This window comes from Notamacropus eugenii, chromosome 1 (assembly GCF_028372415.1).
Source record: "Notamacropus eugenii isolate mMacEug1 chromosome 1, mMacEug1.pri_v2, whole genome shotgun sequence".
In the NCBI taxonomy this organism is placed as follows: Eukaryota; Metazoa; Chordata; class Mammalia; order Diprotodontia; family Macropodidae; genus Notamacropus; species Notamacropus eugenii.
The window spans coordinates 316,608,840-316,624,601 of NC_092872.1; the positions used below are offsets into that span (position 1 = coordinate 316,608,840).

The 15,762-nt window shown below is 40.0% G+C and overlaps 1 pseudogene; it reads right to left on the minus strand.

The window, feature by feature from the left end:
* LOC140517270 (serpin B6-like) overlaps positions 1 to 15,762 on the minus strand; it is a 38,146-nt pseudogene that overhangs the window by 10,313 nt on the left and 12,071 nt on the right.

Below are 15,762 nucleotides of genomic sequence, written 5' to 3' on the forward strand. Positions count from 1 at the left end.
TTGGTCCATTGTGATTTTTCAGGGAGTTTGTGTCTTGGGTAAAATTTTGTACTTCTTATGCCAAGCTCTTAATTCCCTTTTTGAGGCATATGGGGTATTTAGGGAGGACTAGCACCTCTGATGTGAGGGCTTGCTGAGCCCTTTCCAAAGCTACTCATCCACCTTTGGTGTCCACCTCTCACCCAAGTCTCACCAGTGGCTCCAAGAAACTGTAGCATGTACACCATCTACACCCCACTAAACCATCTCAGCAAACAAGCTAAACCAAGTTGAGGGTACATGACAGACCTCAAACCTCTGAGGGAGTTAGTGTAATGTGTACACCAAGCATGTGAAGACTTCCATTGGTGGAATGGGTGAATGAGAACAATGTATTCCGACGACCATGAAAGTAGCTGAAGCAGGCATTGTTGGAACACTTAGAGTTTAGAAGACACTAAGGGCATCCACTGCATCCCAGACCATCTCCAGCCATCCCGACTTTTGTCTTGCCATTGGATTTTGATGACTCTGAGAATGAGGCTGATAATTTTGTGCAACTCCGCCTCACTTAAATCCAATGCATGCATAAGTCAAGACATCTTGACTTATGAAAGTCATTGGTTCTCTTAGAAAACAAAAGACGAACAACAGTAAGTTGCCTTTCTACTTCTTTCTTTCATAGCTATCATTTCTTTTCAATTTTTGCCTCTAGTGTGCTCATTTATTTTGCAAAAATATTGTAATTCTTGTTTCATCTCTCACAAGAGTTCTAGTCGAACTTGTGCCCAACCTGTGTTTTCCCTTGAGGCTTTGCTTGTAGATATTTTAGAGTGATTCTCTTCTGTGTTTGTCTTGAATGACCCCATAACAGTTTTTTGTATTGGAATTCTTTTATTGTTTATTTATTTGCTCATTCTTCCAGCCTACTTATTGATTTTAGATTATGTGTTAGGTCCAGGCTCTGCAAGGGAATGTCTGGACTAGTCCTGCTGCTACTTTCTTGGGGTATTGAATATTCTGTTACAACAGGATCTCAGGGACAGTTCAGCCTGGAGATCTGCAAGTTTTCAGTGCTCCCAAAGTAATCTGATCTAGGTCAAAGTCTGATTTCTGCCCTCCTGTTCTGAGCTCTACAAGTTCGTGACCTAGGTTTGGATCTGTGCAACACATGTGAGGACATGTTCCATTTGAAATTCTATAGGCTGTTGCTGGACTCAGTCATTACCAAAGAGATGGAAAACTCTGTTGGTTCACAATGACAGAATTGGTGTCTCCCCTTTGATCTGGGATTTTTGCCCTGATTAAGAGGCCTGGGTTCAAATCCTACCTTCATCATTGAATATCTGTGTGATTAAGAGCAAGTAATATCCTTCCTGAAATTCAGTGACCTCGCCTGTTAAATAGAGAGTTATGCACTATATACCTAGCTGGGGTGTTACAGGGAAGCTCTTTAAAGACTTTAGATTTAAGTAAATGTTAGTTAAGTAACTGTGGGTGTTTTTTAAAAGGGAAGGAATCAGTAATCAATTTACATAACCTATGGTTGCTTTTCCCCTCCTTTTTATTTATTTATTTTTGAGGCAATTGGGGTTAAGTGACTGCCCAGGGTCACATAGGTAGTGAGTGTCTGAGGCCAGTTTTGAACTTAGGTCCTCCTGACTCCAGGCTGGGTGCTCTATCCATTGTGCCACCTAGATGCCCTGTGGGTTATCATTATTATTACTTGCTCCTGCTCTGTTTACTCCTGTTTCTCAGTCTATAAACATATAAACACAGTTCATACATTTCCAGGAAAAACTGAACACTGGACATTCCAGCTACCTAATTCTTTTCTCTTTGTTTCTAAGCTCTTGGTTAGAACCGTAGTTCTTTCTCCCCCACAATCCAATTCTATTCAATTCAATCAGCAAGAATTTAGATTTATTACAGTCAAGGTACTGTGTTAATCACTGGGATGACCATGACAAAAATGGAACATAGCCCTTTCAGTCAAGGATATTTTGTAGACAGATTGAATACGTACAAGATAATTTGAGGAGGGAAAGAACACTAGGACATTGAGGTCAGGTCTGACTTTCTTTAGGAGATGGCATTTGTTTTAGGCCTTGAAGAAAGTTAAGTATTCCAAAAGTCAGCAAAGAGGAGGGAATACAGAGGGTGGAATGCTTAGTCAGGCAACAAAGTAGGTGAATTTGGATAGAATGTAGACCAAGTGAAGGATAAGACTGTGAAATAAATCTGAAAATGTAGGCTTAAAGCAGATTGTGAAGGGCTTCAAATGACAAGCTGAAAAGCATATATATTTGTTTTAGAGGCACTACGCTGACATTTATCATAATTACTGATAACTATTCAGACTTCAGAGTTCCAGAAGTGAAATAATGGCCTCGTACAGGTACTATTGAATAAATTAGTGGCAAGAGGAGGAAGAATCTCTGGTTACTTTCAGAAGTAATCCTGATGGAAGAAAATAAAATATAATATAATAGTATGTAAAATATAATATATATAGTATATTATTATATAGTATAATATTATAAAGAAGAAAAGGAAGCCTCTAAATAGCTGTAATTTTTGTAGAGCCATACTGTCATAACTATAAGATATACCGTATACAAAGATGATGTGTGGTCAATATGTTAATGTTGGTGATGCCTTTCCAAAGTGTGACAACCCATCTCTGATGGAACTAGAGGATCATTTTGGAATTGGCTGGGCTGAAAATTTGTCTGCTCCTCAAGGACTTTTAAAAGACTAAAATAGCCAGTCTAGGTTAAATGGTGTGGAAGATTTTAGACCCCTGAAAGGGAATTGCTGAGGGAGAGGAATTCTCTTTGCTTCTTCCACCCCATCAGCCACATTACATTGAAGGAGAACTACTCCAGTAGGAGATACTACATTCAACACTGAACAGAAGAACACACGCGATTGGCACAGATATGAAAAGATAGTCCCTCAAGAAAACAACTTCCAGAGTTGGGCCCTCTGGCCGCTGAGAAGGGAGTAGACTATGAATTTAAGACAGAGTTCTGCTCTGGCAATTGAGAGTGAGAGAAGCTCAAATGAATAATCTCCTTAGCAAAGACACTGAGTCTAAGGGGAGTTTATAGAGGTTTCCACAAAGAGAGAGAGGATGCTGAGACCCTTCAGGACCTCACTATGAGTTGGACATGTGTACCTCACTATCAATGCCCTCTGAGTTGTCTACACAGATGCTGTGTGTGTTAGGGGAGGGTGTGCCAAGATTTTCAGGGGGAATGTTTTGTTACTGTTATTTGATACTATCTTAGTAAATGCCTTTTCAAAAAATCCATTGTGTCTACGAGTTGATAGTTAAAGGGGGTGGAGCACACCAAATGGGGCTTGTCCACTATATGGTACCGTAGAAACTAGGTAGTAGTTGTCCCCGTACGGATCCAACCTGTGGATGGCAAGTTGGAAGAGTAGCTCAGAGGAGGTTACATATTAAATGAGACACTAAGCATGTATTTGGCAGTCCCAAACTTCTAAATCCTAGCATTATTTTTTGCTGAAGACTCAAGAAGAGCCCATGATACTAAACCAAATCTATAAAACAGAAAAAAAAAAAAGTCCTATGCTGCCTTCTCTTATGTCCTCTGAGCTGGGGGGTATGGGGACAGTGGGGGTCTGAGGATATGATTAGAGCTTCATAAGTGCTGAATCAGAGTAGATAGGAAGTACTTCTATTGCATTTCTACTTCTACCCAGGCAGGCCCCCAACTTAAGCCTCCAGAGCTTTACTAATTACCCAGTGCCCTGCATTCCCCACACTGCAACAGCTTCTAAGGTCCTGCCTGGATTAGCAGAGACCTTGCAGGTCTTATGGCTTCAGTTACTATGACAACCCTTGCCTCTCCCCCACCCCCACAGGGTTTACCTACATTCCTATGAACTAATGGCCACTCCCTACAGGCAGGCAGAAAGGAGACCCCTTCAGATAGATATTAAGGAAACTAAATATGAAAGACTTGTCTGCCTCTTTCTGTGATATGTTTTCCAATTTCTGGCAGTATTCCTTGGCCGCTCTTCTATTTCCTCCAGACTTAACTTCCTCCCATAGCATTATGCGACAACCATTCCACAAATTTTCATCTGCCATTGTACCTAGGACTTTTAAAGTCTAATCTATGAGGAAGGCAATACACTGTGCTAAGCTTTCGGACTACAAAGACAGTGTCCTGACACAATTCCTGGCTGCAAGGAGTTTCCATTCTACAGATTGCATCCTGGGCCATCTCTAGTCATCCTGATGGTCACTGGATCCAGATGGCTCAGGAGGAGAAGGTGAGGTTGGTGACCTTCCACAGCCCTCCCTCACTGAAAACAAAGTCAAATGCAAGTCATGTCATCATTTCTCTGATGGCATGGTCTTCTTCTAAATGAAGGACAAACACAACAACCAACCATTGTATAGATGTATGTCACCACAATGCAATAGATGATGGGGACAAAGAAAGCTACAGAAAAAGCACTCTTGGGAAACTTGAGGAAGAGGGAATTGTTTTTAGTTGGGGGCATCAGGGAAGTTTTCATGCAGAAAGCTATATAGGATTTCAAGAGGCAGAGATGAGTAGGGTTGTGGAAAATGGAGACTAGCAGCTAGATTTTGACTGGAATATAGAGTATGTGAAAGCATGTCATATAAAATGAGACTGAAAAAGTAGACTGAAGTCAACTTCTACAGAACTTTAAATACCAAACTACAAAATATGTATTTTTATCCTACAGAAAGTAAAGACCTATTTAAAGTAGGATTTTTTGGGGAGGGGTGGGGCAGGGAGAGTTTAAATGGTCAGACCTTTGCACAAGTCCTTCTTTCAGGGAAGAAACCAAGTTATGTTCACCTTTTTAGACCTCTCATCCCCTTGCAGTTTGGAAGCTCAACAAAATGCTTATTGAATGAATGGAGGAAGGAATAAGACATTCAAAATGGATCCTATGCAAGAAGCACCTCTCCTTATGTTCTGCTTACACCCTTAGACCACATCACCAATCTCAGGGTCAAGACAAAAGAATAGTCACTTAGGGTCACTTGATCTATTAGCTGTAGTATGGGAGTTGGGCTCTCCAGTCCCAGAAGAATTCAGATCAACACGTGTTTATTTAGTGTCCTTCATCCTTCATGCGCTCAGCAAAAGCAGTATGAGACAATTCTCTTCCCAGTTTCTTGCCTATCACCGTGTGAACTGATGCTAACCCTTGATTTGTTTCTGTTAACAATTCCCATTATACAACAATGTAAGTTTGGAAAAGTACTTTCTTTTGCAAAAATCCCCAGGGTTGGTAGCAACAAGGTTGTTATTCTCAGTTTACAGATAGGGAAATAAGATCTGAAAAGCTACATGATTTGGGTAAGAACATATAGCTAGTAAGTGTCATATCAATGGGTCATAACTATGGGTCCAGTGTTTGGCATCAAGCTTTCTTTCACACGCTGCTCAGCAGAGATAATAATGATGACCTTCACCCTGCCCATGACCACTCCCTCCCCAACATGTAAAGAAAATTTCTGTTGGTTGAGTGGGCTTTCTGGAAGAGGATAGATTTGAGCTGGGCCTTGAAGGATGGGTGCTCAGGTTGATTGCACAGGTAGAAAGGATTGGGGGTTGAGGTGGGGAAGCATAAGTAAAAGTGAGGAACAAAATCTATTGTGGGAATAAGTAACTTGACTCTCTAGTCAAGAGTTTGTATATGGAGCCTTGGAATCAATTCTGATGCCTCTGCCTTTTCTGCTGGGCAGAATCCTTGTAACCATACTGGGAAGGGCATAGGAATCTCCACAAAGGCATCCTCCCTAATATTATCTGCCAACTGCTAAGCTAATGCCTGACCTAATTTTTCTCCAATCTCAAAAAGTCTGATGGGTGGGATCTATCACCCTACATCTAATTCACTTCAGGGTCACTGACACAGTCCTTATGCTAACAAAACTATTTTGACTTTAAAAAAAAAAATTTATTTCATTAGACATTTCCCAATTACATATAAAAATGTTTAACATTCATTTTCTTAAATTTTGAATTCTAAATTCTTTTCCTTCCTCCACCCTTCCCCCACCCATTGAGAAGGTAAGCAATATAATATCAATTATACATGTGAAGTCATGCAAAACATATTTCCATACTGGCCACGTTGCAAAAGAAAACATGAAAACACACACACACAAAGAAAAAAATTTAAAAAGCATGCTTCAATCTGCATTAAGAGTTGATCAGTTCTCTCTCTGGAGGTAGACAGTATTTTTCACGATTGGTTCTTTGAAATTGTTTTGAATAATTGCCTTGATCAGAGTAAAGTATGTACTGTTTCACTTGACATAGAGTTCATTTCAGCATACATTTGTGAAGTCCTACCCCACAGGAGTTACTGTAGTAAACTACAAAGATGAAATAGTCCCTTCCCTCAAGGCATTTATACAGACTACTGGGGAGGGGTGGTGGCTTAAAAATATAGTTACTCTTTTATATCAGTAAGCACCCCAACATACACAGGGGAAGCCTGCTATCACAGGTTCTTAGATCTGCATTCATAAAAGGAAAGGCAACTTTTGAGGGGTTGAGTCACTTTCATCAAGCACATGTGTCATTCCTTTAACCAAGCAAATATATCATTCACCTAATTCAGGGGAGTCAGCACCCTGAACTTCAAAGAAAATACAGAGAAATTAAAGCTCAACAAACATGGCTTCCTCTGCCTGAATTCAACAGACAGTTGGACCAACTGTCTGACCATATTTACCAGAGAGGGAAGCACTGACATCTGGGGTTTCAAATCTGGGGGGCTCCTTTAGCAGCTTCCCAGAGACCTCATCTGGCCAAACAAACACTTCCAGTCAGTAAGCCCCAAAGGAATCAACAGACATTGCTTTCTCTGCCTGACCATAATTCAACAGACAGGTACAACTGTCTGACCATCCTTGCCAGAGAGGAAAGCACTGACATCTGGATTTTCAAAGCCAGAGAGCTCCTTAAAACTTCCTAAGTCTGTTACTCAAACCTTGCAAAAACTTACCCCTGAGTATTTATACACTTTTTAGAGCCAGAGGGCATAACCCTCTGACCCACAGTCACAACAGAAAAAACAAAAGGTACTTGGGATCCTCCTACAAAACAACTCCCCTAATCAAACTTCCCACAATGAGCAGGCCCATCAATGGGTGGGAAAGATCTTCTTTAATCACATTATTCAATCAGAGGCACTTTTAGTAAAACAGAAACAGCAAAAGATCCTAATTTTATCACTCTCACACCCTTCCACTTCTTGACTTTTCCCACTTCAGTTTCAATATATCAAGAGTTGGCATAAGAAAATATATGGGAATTTGGGAAGAGTTTTGTGAAAGTTGCAGATAATATGCTAGGACCAACAGATGACACAGAAAAAATTTAGAAATTCAGAAATTCATAAATATATGCGTAGTATTGTATGATATCAACATATTTTATCTTTTAGTACCATAATTCAAAATTCTTCTCTGGTGTGAAGTGAGAGCCAAAAAATTTTACATGGATTTTTTTCAGATTACAGGGAGGGTGGAGGGGGTGGGGGTGACTCCCCTAACCCTGTAATGTAGAAAGGATAACTGTACATGGATAAGCAAATATAAGATCATTTGAGGAGGGAAAGAATTTGACCAACTGGGGAGTTAGGCTAAGTGATGAAGGAAGCTGGGATTTCTAAGAGGCAGAGGTGACAAGGGAGAACATTCCAGATTTGGGGAACAGCCTGTGCAAAGGGATGGTGGGAAAGAAACAGGAGGCCAGTTTAGCTGAACTGTGAAGTCTGTCAAAAAGATTTAGAGGGAATAAGTCTGGAAAGGTAAGTGGCAGCCAGAATGTGGAAGGTTTTAAATACCAGGCTGAGGAGTCTATATTTTATCTTGGCTACAATAGGAGACCCTGAAGCTTTTTGAGCTGGGGAGTACTTGGTCAGTTGTGTGTTCTAGGAATGTTAATTTAATACTTGTACGGAGGACTGATTGAATTGATCAGGCAAATAAGCATTTATTACGTATGTGTCAGGCACAATGCCAGGTGCTGGGGATACAAATACTCAGTCCTTGAGAAACTCAACATTCTTCCATTCAGTGACATTGGCCTCCTTGCTGTTTCTGACACAAACGCTCCATCTCCCAACTCCAGACATTTTCACTGGCTGTTCTCCATTCATGGAAAGCTCTTCTTCCTCATTGTCCTTGGCTTCCTTCAAATCCCAGCTAAGATCTCACCTTCTATGGGAAGTCTTTCTAGGTCCCTTTTAATTCTTAAGGAAATTGATGATTTCCAATTTATCTCATATAGATTATATCTACATGCATGTATATATATATATATATATATATATATATAAAATATACTCACACAATTTATCTTGTATAGAGCTAATTTTGTATATTTGCTATATTTTGTATATTTTTTGAATCATTTCAGTCATGTCCAACTCTTTGTGATCCCATCTGGGATACTGGAGTGGCTTGCCATTTCCTTCTCCAACTCATTTTATAGATGAGGAAACAGGTAAACAGAGTTAAGTGACTTGCCTACGGTCACCCAGTAGCTCTCCATCTCATTTAGGCCTTCATAATTACTTCTTTCTTGGACTACTGGAATCACCTCCTAATTGGTCTCCTTGTTCCAGTCTCTCTTCTCTTCAGTCTTGCACTGGCATCCCCCAGTGCCTACATTGCACTCTCTCCTTATCTCCACTTCTTAGAATTTCATGTTTCCTTCCCAACTTGGCTTGAACGCCCCCTTTTACAAGAAGCCATTACTTATTCCCTGAGCTACTCGTGTCCTTCCTGATGGGAGGTTACTTCCCTGAAGAGTCCGATGTGACTGAAACAACCAAACAACAACACAATTAGGATGATGATATAGTTATATGAATGCAAAGAGGTCTTGTAATTGTAGAATCACCAAGACACCAAGATTGTTTGGAAGTCATGGATATTAACCTGGTAACTGAAAGATGTTATGGGGTGGGGAACTCGAGTCAGTAATATAGGAGCCTGAGGCCTCGAAGCCACATGTGACCTTCTAAGTCCTCAAGTGCAGCCCTTTGCCTGAATCCAAATGTCACAGAACAAATCCCCTTAAAAAAAGGGTGTGTTCTATAAAACTTGGACTCAGTCAAAAAGCTTCATCCAGCAACCTAGAAGGCCACATGTGGTATTAAGACCCCAGGTTCCCCACACTTTCCTTAATAGAATTAGGGAAATTTAGAAGAGAGGTTTTGGGAGGAAGATAATGAGTTCCATTTTGGAAATGTTGAATTTGAGATCCAGAGAAGATATCCAGGCAGAGAGAAACAGCAAGCAAATGGGGAACTGTACAATTGAACCTTTAAGAGTTGATGAGATCACCAAGAATATGCAGAAAAGAGAAGCAGGCCTGGCTGGCATACAGAAACCCACTCCTGCCTGGGGCAGCAGGCAGGTCAAATGGGATGAACCCTTCAAATTTCACACAGAAAAGACCATTCAGTGAATTGGTGTGGGGAGGAGTAGGAGGATGTGAAGGAGACACCAAATTATGAACATTTTTCTAGAAAGCTTCCTGCCCCATCTTTTCCAGAGTTGCACATTTGGCACTTCTCTTTCCCAACCCTGAGAGCCCGGCTTTTTTTCAAGAGACACCAAATGGTTAATATTCTAAAGGAAGTTTGCTTAAAGGCAACAATTACTTATCACCTTTCTAGTGTTGGGACAGGGCTGGTAATTTGATAAACATCAAAAGAGAGAGGTAGCATTTTAAAAGAGGGATTTATTTTAGCAGATAATTTAAGGGCAAATCAGAATTTTAGATTATGGTGGACTTGGGGGATTTAGTCAAAACAGAACCCTTAGTGGAGATCGAACTAAATCAAAGGCAAAAACCTAAAGTAGTCAAATCTACTTGTTCCTTAAAATGAGCTCTTCCCTTGTTGTTGGAGAGGACATAAATCTGGAATTAGGAAAAAGACTTGTTAGATTTCCAAAACACTTTCCTCTCAATAGCCCTTTGAGAGTTGTCCTCATGTTGGATAATATTGTCTCTGTTTTGCAGATGAGGAAAATGAGGCCCAGAGAAGTGAAATACCTTGCTCAGAGTCACATAGACATTCATTAGATTGCTGGTTCTCTCCTTTTAAAATATGAATGCCCCTATTTAAAATAAAAAAAAATTTTACGGACTCTTACATGGGAATAGTTGTACTTATAAAATCTGTTCATTTGACAAAAACTGCTGGGAAAAGTGGAAATCAGTATAGTAGAAACTAGGCATAGACCAACATCATACACTGTATACCAAGATAAGGTCAAAATGGGTACATGATTTAGACATAAAGAGTAAACTATAAATACATTAGGAGAGAAAGGAATAGTTTACCTATCAGATCTGGGGAGAAGAGAAGAATTATAACCAAATAAGAGATAATGAACATTATTAAATGCAAAATGGATAATTTTGATTACATTAAATTAAAACGTTCTTGCACAAAGGAAGCTAATGCAGCCAAGATTAGAAGGGAAGCAGAAAACTAGGAAACAAATTTTATAGCCAGTGTCTCTGACAAAGACTTCATTTCTAAAATATGTAGAGAATTGAGTTAAATTTATAAGAATACAAGTCATTCCCCAGTTGATAAATGATCAAAAGATATGAATAGGCAGTTTTTGGGTGAAGAAATTAAGACTCTCTATAGTCATATGAAAAAGTGCTCCAAATCACTATTGATTAGAGAAATGCAAATTTAAAACAACTCTGAGATACCACATCACACCTATCAGATTGGCTAATATGACAGAAAAGGAAAATGATGAATATTGGAGATCTGGGAAAATTGGAACATTAATACATTGTTGGTAGAGTTGTAAACTGATCCAAGGGGCAGCTAGGTGGTGCAGTGGATAGAGTACCAGTGCAGGAGTCAGGAGGACCTAAGTTCAAATCTCATCTCAGACACTTGACGCTCACTAGCTGTGTGACCTTGGGCAAGTCACTCAACCCCAATTGCCTCATCCTGGGTCATCTCCAGTCATCCTGATGAATATCTGGTCACTGGATTCAGATGGCTCTGGAGGAGAAGTGAGACTGGTGACCTGCATAGTCCTCCCTCACTCAAAACAAAGTCTAGTGCAAGTCATGTCATAATTTCTCCAATGGCATGGTCTTCTTTGGCAACGAATGACGAACACACACACACACCACTACTAGGTCTATCCCAAAGAGATCATTAAAAAGGGAAAAGAACCCACATGTACAAAAATATTTACAGCAGTTCTTTTTGTGATGACAAAAAAAGTGGAAATTAAGCAGATGTCCATCTATTGGGGAATGACTGAACAAGCTGTGGTATACAAATGTAATGGAATACTATTGTTCTATAAGAAATGATGAATAGATAGAAAAACCTGGAAAGACTTGCATGAACTGATGCTGAGTGAAGTGAGCAGAATCAGGAAAACATTTTACACAGCAACAGCCACATTGTGCTATGATCAACTTTGTTACTTAGCTCTTTCCAGTAATGCAAGAATCTAAGACAATTCCAAAATACTCATGACAGAAATTGCTATCCATATGCAGAGAAAGAACTATGCATATTGAAGCATACCATTTTCTCTCTCTTTTTGTTTTTTTCTTTCTTGTGGTTTTTCCCTTTTGTTCTGATTCTTCTTTCACAACATGATTTATGTGGGAATATGTTTACTATGATTGTACATGTATATCCTATATCAGATTGCATGCTGTCTTGGGGAGGAGGGAGGAGAAGGAGGGAGGGAAATTTAGAACTCAAAATCTTATAAAAGTGAATGTTGAAAATGAAAAATAAATTTTTAAAAGATCTGTTCATTGAAAATATGTAATGATAAAAAAACTGACTGAATTCAGTAAGACTTTAAATGATATAACTCTGTGGCCACCCCCATAGTCATCTACTCATAGATTGGGAATTCTAAGACTGGATGATTTGTAAGACCTTTTCTGGCTCTAACAATTTAAGTCTATATAAAGAAAACACTATATAAATGTGTGTTATTCCTCATAACAATCTTATGAGAGAGGTACTATAATTTAGCTTCATTTTAACAGGTAAGAAAATTGATTCTCAGAGATTAAATGGCTTGCTTAAGGTCAAAGAGCCAATAAATAGCAGAACTATGCCTCCTGATTCCAAGTCAAGTCAGCAAGCGTTTATTAAGTTCTTACTATGTGTTAGGCACTATGCTAAGTGTCAGTGAATACAAATACAAGCAAAATAAAAAAAGACAATCTCTACTCTCAAGGAACAAATAGTCTAATGGGGTCCATTATTCTTTATGTTCTTTATGTGGCCTCTCAATTCCCCAAATGGGTCTGGGATCCTGAAATTCTCTCCTCATATTCTGTGTCTGAATTTGGAACTAGAATCAAGAACACACTAGTTTCTGATTTCGCCAGATCAAGTTAGTAAAGGGAAAAATGAGGCCAGAGTATGATAGCTTATTTTGCTTCCTTTTGTTTGTCAGTCCCTCCTATTTCTATCCTCCTGTCAGGGGTGGTTGGGGTGGGGTAGGGAGAGGAGAGGCGTCATAAATTGAAATGGAACATCACAGTCATTGAATCTGTCCAGAAAAACAGATGGAGAGGAATAGGAAATGGGGAAGACACCTGGTGTCAAGCTCCTTCCTAGACACAGAAATTGGCTGCATGAACTCTGGCAAACCTCGTCCATCCAAGAGTTATTGGCTCTGACAGGAACTTTTCAAAAGGTCATCTGAGGATATCAGGTAATCCCCAAACCATCACCAGTTGAAGAAGGAACTAACTTTCACCTATTCCAACAAACACACAAATCTACCATAGAGACCTCCTGATGAGCTCTGATTCTATAAAGACTCATAACTTATACTTTTCTCTCACTGTAGGATCATGGAGTTTTAGATTTGAAAAGGATCATAGGGATCACCTAGTCTATTCTCCCCATTTTACAGATGTATCAAGGGTCAGCTGTTCACTTTATCCCCCTCAAGACTCCAGCGCAACCTTACCTCAAGTGAGTAGGTCTCTGAGATTTCACTGCCACAAGTGTTTATTGAATGCCTACTATGACCCGAGAGAAAGCTGAATTTAATATAGTGTACTCTTAAGAGAATAAGCTGTCACCTAACACAGTGGGGAATCATCCAAAGCAGAAGGCAACTTGTTACTTTGGGCCTCCACCCAGAGCTCTCTGCCTCCAAAAGGCATCCAGGATATCAGGACGTATCCGGAACAAAGTTCAGTACAATAAAAAAGGGCTTCAGATAACCCAGGCTAGGTTTAAACCAGCCATGCAAATCAACACCTGTTCATGGGCCCATGCCTTAAAAGAGTCTGGGCTCTGAAAAAAAATAAGAATTCACATTTAACAAATAGATTAAAGCACCTACCATCTACAATGCACTAAGCTAAAGCATTGAGAGTACAAAGATGAAAAAAAGTGTCATGGTTCCTACCCTGAAGGAAATATCAGTCTGTAGAAGAGGCTAGGATATATATACAAACAAGTATGATATAAGGTATGTGGTGCTTTAAGGTTTGCAAAATGTCTTACCTATATTATCTCATTCAATCCTCAAAAAAGGATCAACTATATGACAGGTTGCTATTATTGCTCCCATTTTACAGATGAGGAAGCTAAGGTTCAGAAAAGTAAGGGGACATGTCCAGGATACCCAGGTAATAAGTGTCTAAAGCAGGATTCAAACCCAGGTCTTCCTGTCTCCAAGTTTAGCATTTTATCTTCTAGGTCATGCTGTTTTCAAAGGAGTGGCAGTGAAAGTGCCATGAGAAAATTTGAGGAGGGAGTGCCAAGGAGAGGATTAAACTGAGACTATAACCCATAACTTTCAACCTTTTCTTCTTCAAGATGGCTCAGTGCCACCAAAATTGATGCTATGGTTCTGGCTAAATGGGAGAATAACCTGTGAAATTCTTCCAAGTGTTAACAGGTTCAAAAGAAAAAAAAATTCTCTTTCTTTTTGATATGAATCATGTTTATCTCTTTGTCTTAGACAAAAAACTAAACTCTTAGTTTCCTCATCTGTAAAATGAAGATAATGATGATATAGCCTGGTCAGTCCATCCCTCTTCCCCAAAGAGAAAGATATATATAGAGAGAAGAAATAGTTAGTGTGACTGGTGACTCTTCAGGTGCAGCCCATGACACCAAAGAAGTATAATAGCCCTAGTGTTTATCCTTATCTAGCTTACTCAAGACAGATGTATTCAAAAGGTGACTGGGATCTACTTACCCTTTTGTTGTTAAGTTGTCTCCGACTCTTCATGACCACATTTGGAGTTTTCTTGGCAAAGATACTGGAATATCTTGCCATTTCCTGTTCCAGCTCACTTTACAGATGAGGAAACTGAGGCAAGCAGGGTTAAGTGACTTGCCCAGGGTCCCCAACTAGTAAGTGTCTGAGATCAGATTTGAACTCAGGAAGATGAGTCTTCCTGTCTCCAGGCCCACCATCCTCCCCACTGTGCCACCAAGCTGCCCCTACTTATCCTAGATTGGGTCATTTGAAAAGGACTCCAGCTCCCTTTGTCCTCTGTATACAGGGGTATCCCTCACTCCTTCGGTCACTCAGAACTAGCCTGCAGTTACTGGTAGGTCTTGTTTTTCTACAACTTGGACAATTGCAGCTTCAACTGTGAGAGACCCGCTTAGACAGCTGAGGGAGGCCTTGGGTGGCCCAGAGAAGCAGATTAACATGTGGATTCCTATATTCTTTTTATGTTACATGCCACACTGGTGGTTTGAGTGTTATCACTAAATCTAGTACTGGGCAACCGAATATAGAACTTTTCTGTTCCTGGAGTCTCAGAACTGCACAAACTCTACCCAGCTCAGAGGTTTATTGTGAGTAAGTGGTCACTATTCCATTATTTTTACCTGCTCTGACCTTAAACCTAGGATGTGGGTAATACATTAGTCAGGTTGGAGAATTTCAGGGAACAGAGACATGACCACACCTACCTTTAATGAACTTCAGGGGGTTATTGACTCATCTACAGAGTATGTGGACATACAAAAAGGGCACAAAATGTGTGCCCTGCCTCTCTGTCATGCTGAGACCTTGCTTTGACTTAATCTAGTAAAGCTACATGTGTCTCTGTGTGTGTGTGTGTGTGTGTGTAGCTGAATCTTAGGTAGCCAGCTCTTGATTTGACTATTTCCATAACCTAATTGGAAGCAGTCTGTCCCTTTTCCTTTTGATCCCCCCCAAATATTCCAACAATGGTCTTTCCCAGGTCTCTCAGTTTGTATCACCACTTGTCTTGACCTTTGTCTTGCCCCCGGATTTTGGAGGAGAGAGTTAGGCTGACATTTTGTGCAGCTCTGACTCACTCGTATTCAGTTCATTCACAAGTCAAAACGTTACTCTTGGGATCTCATTGGTTCACTTGGAGAATGAAGGCTTATTGACAGCAATCACTAAGTACAAGGACTATATTACTTACTAGTTCAGCAATCTTCTCTGGGATACTAGATGAACCCTTTGGCCCACCATTTAAACTTGGCCACGATCTGTCCTCAACCTACCATTCCAAACTTATTACTCCCTTACACGCTGCACATTTCAGGCAGAATAGCTTATTGGCTCTTCCTTGAACTCAGAACTCTCTGATTTCCTTGAGTTTGCGCAGGTTGTCATCTGAATTACATTCCTTCTTCCCCTCTGCCCTTTAGAATGCTGAATTTCTTTCAAGACTCAGCTCAGTATACCCCTCCTCCCCAGGAAGCCTTTCT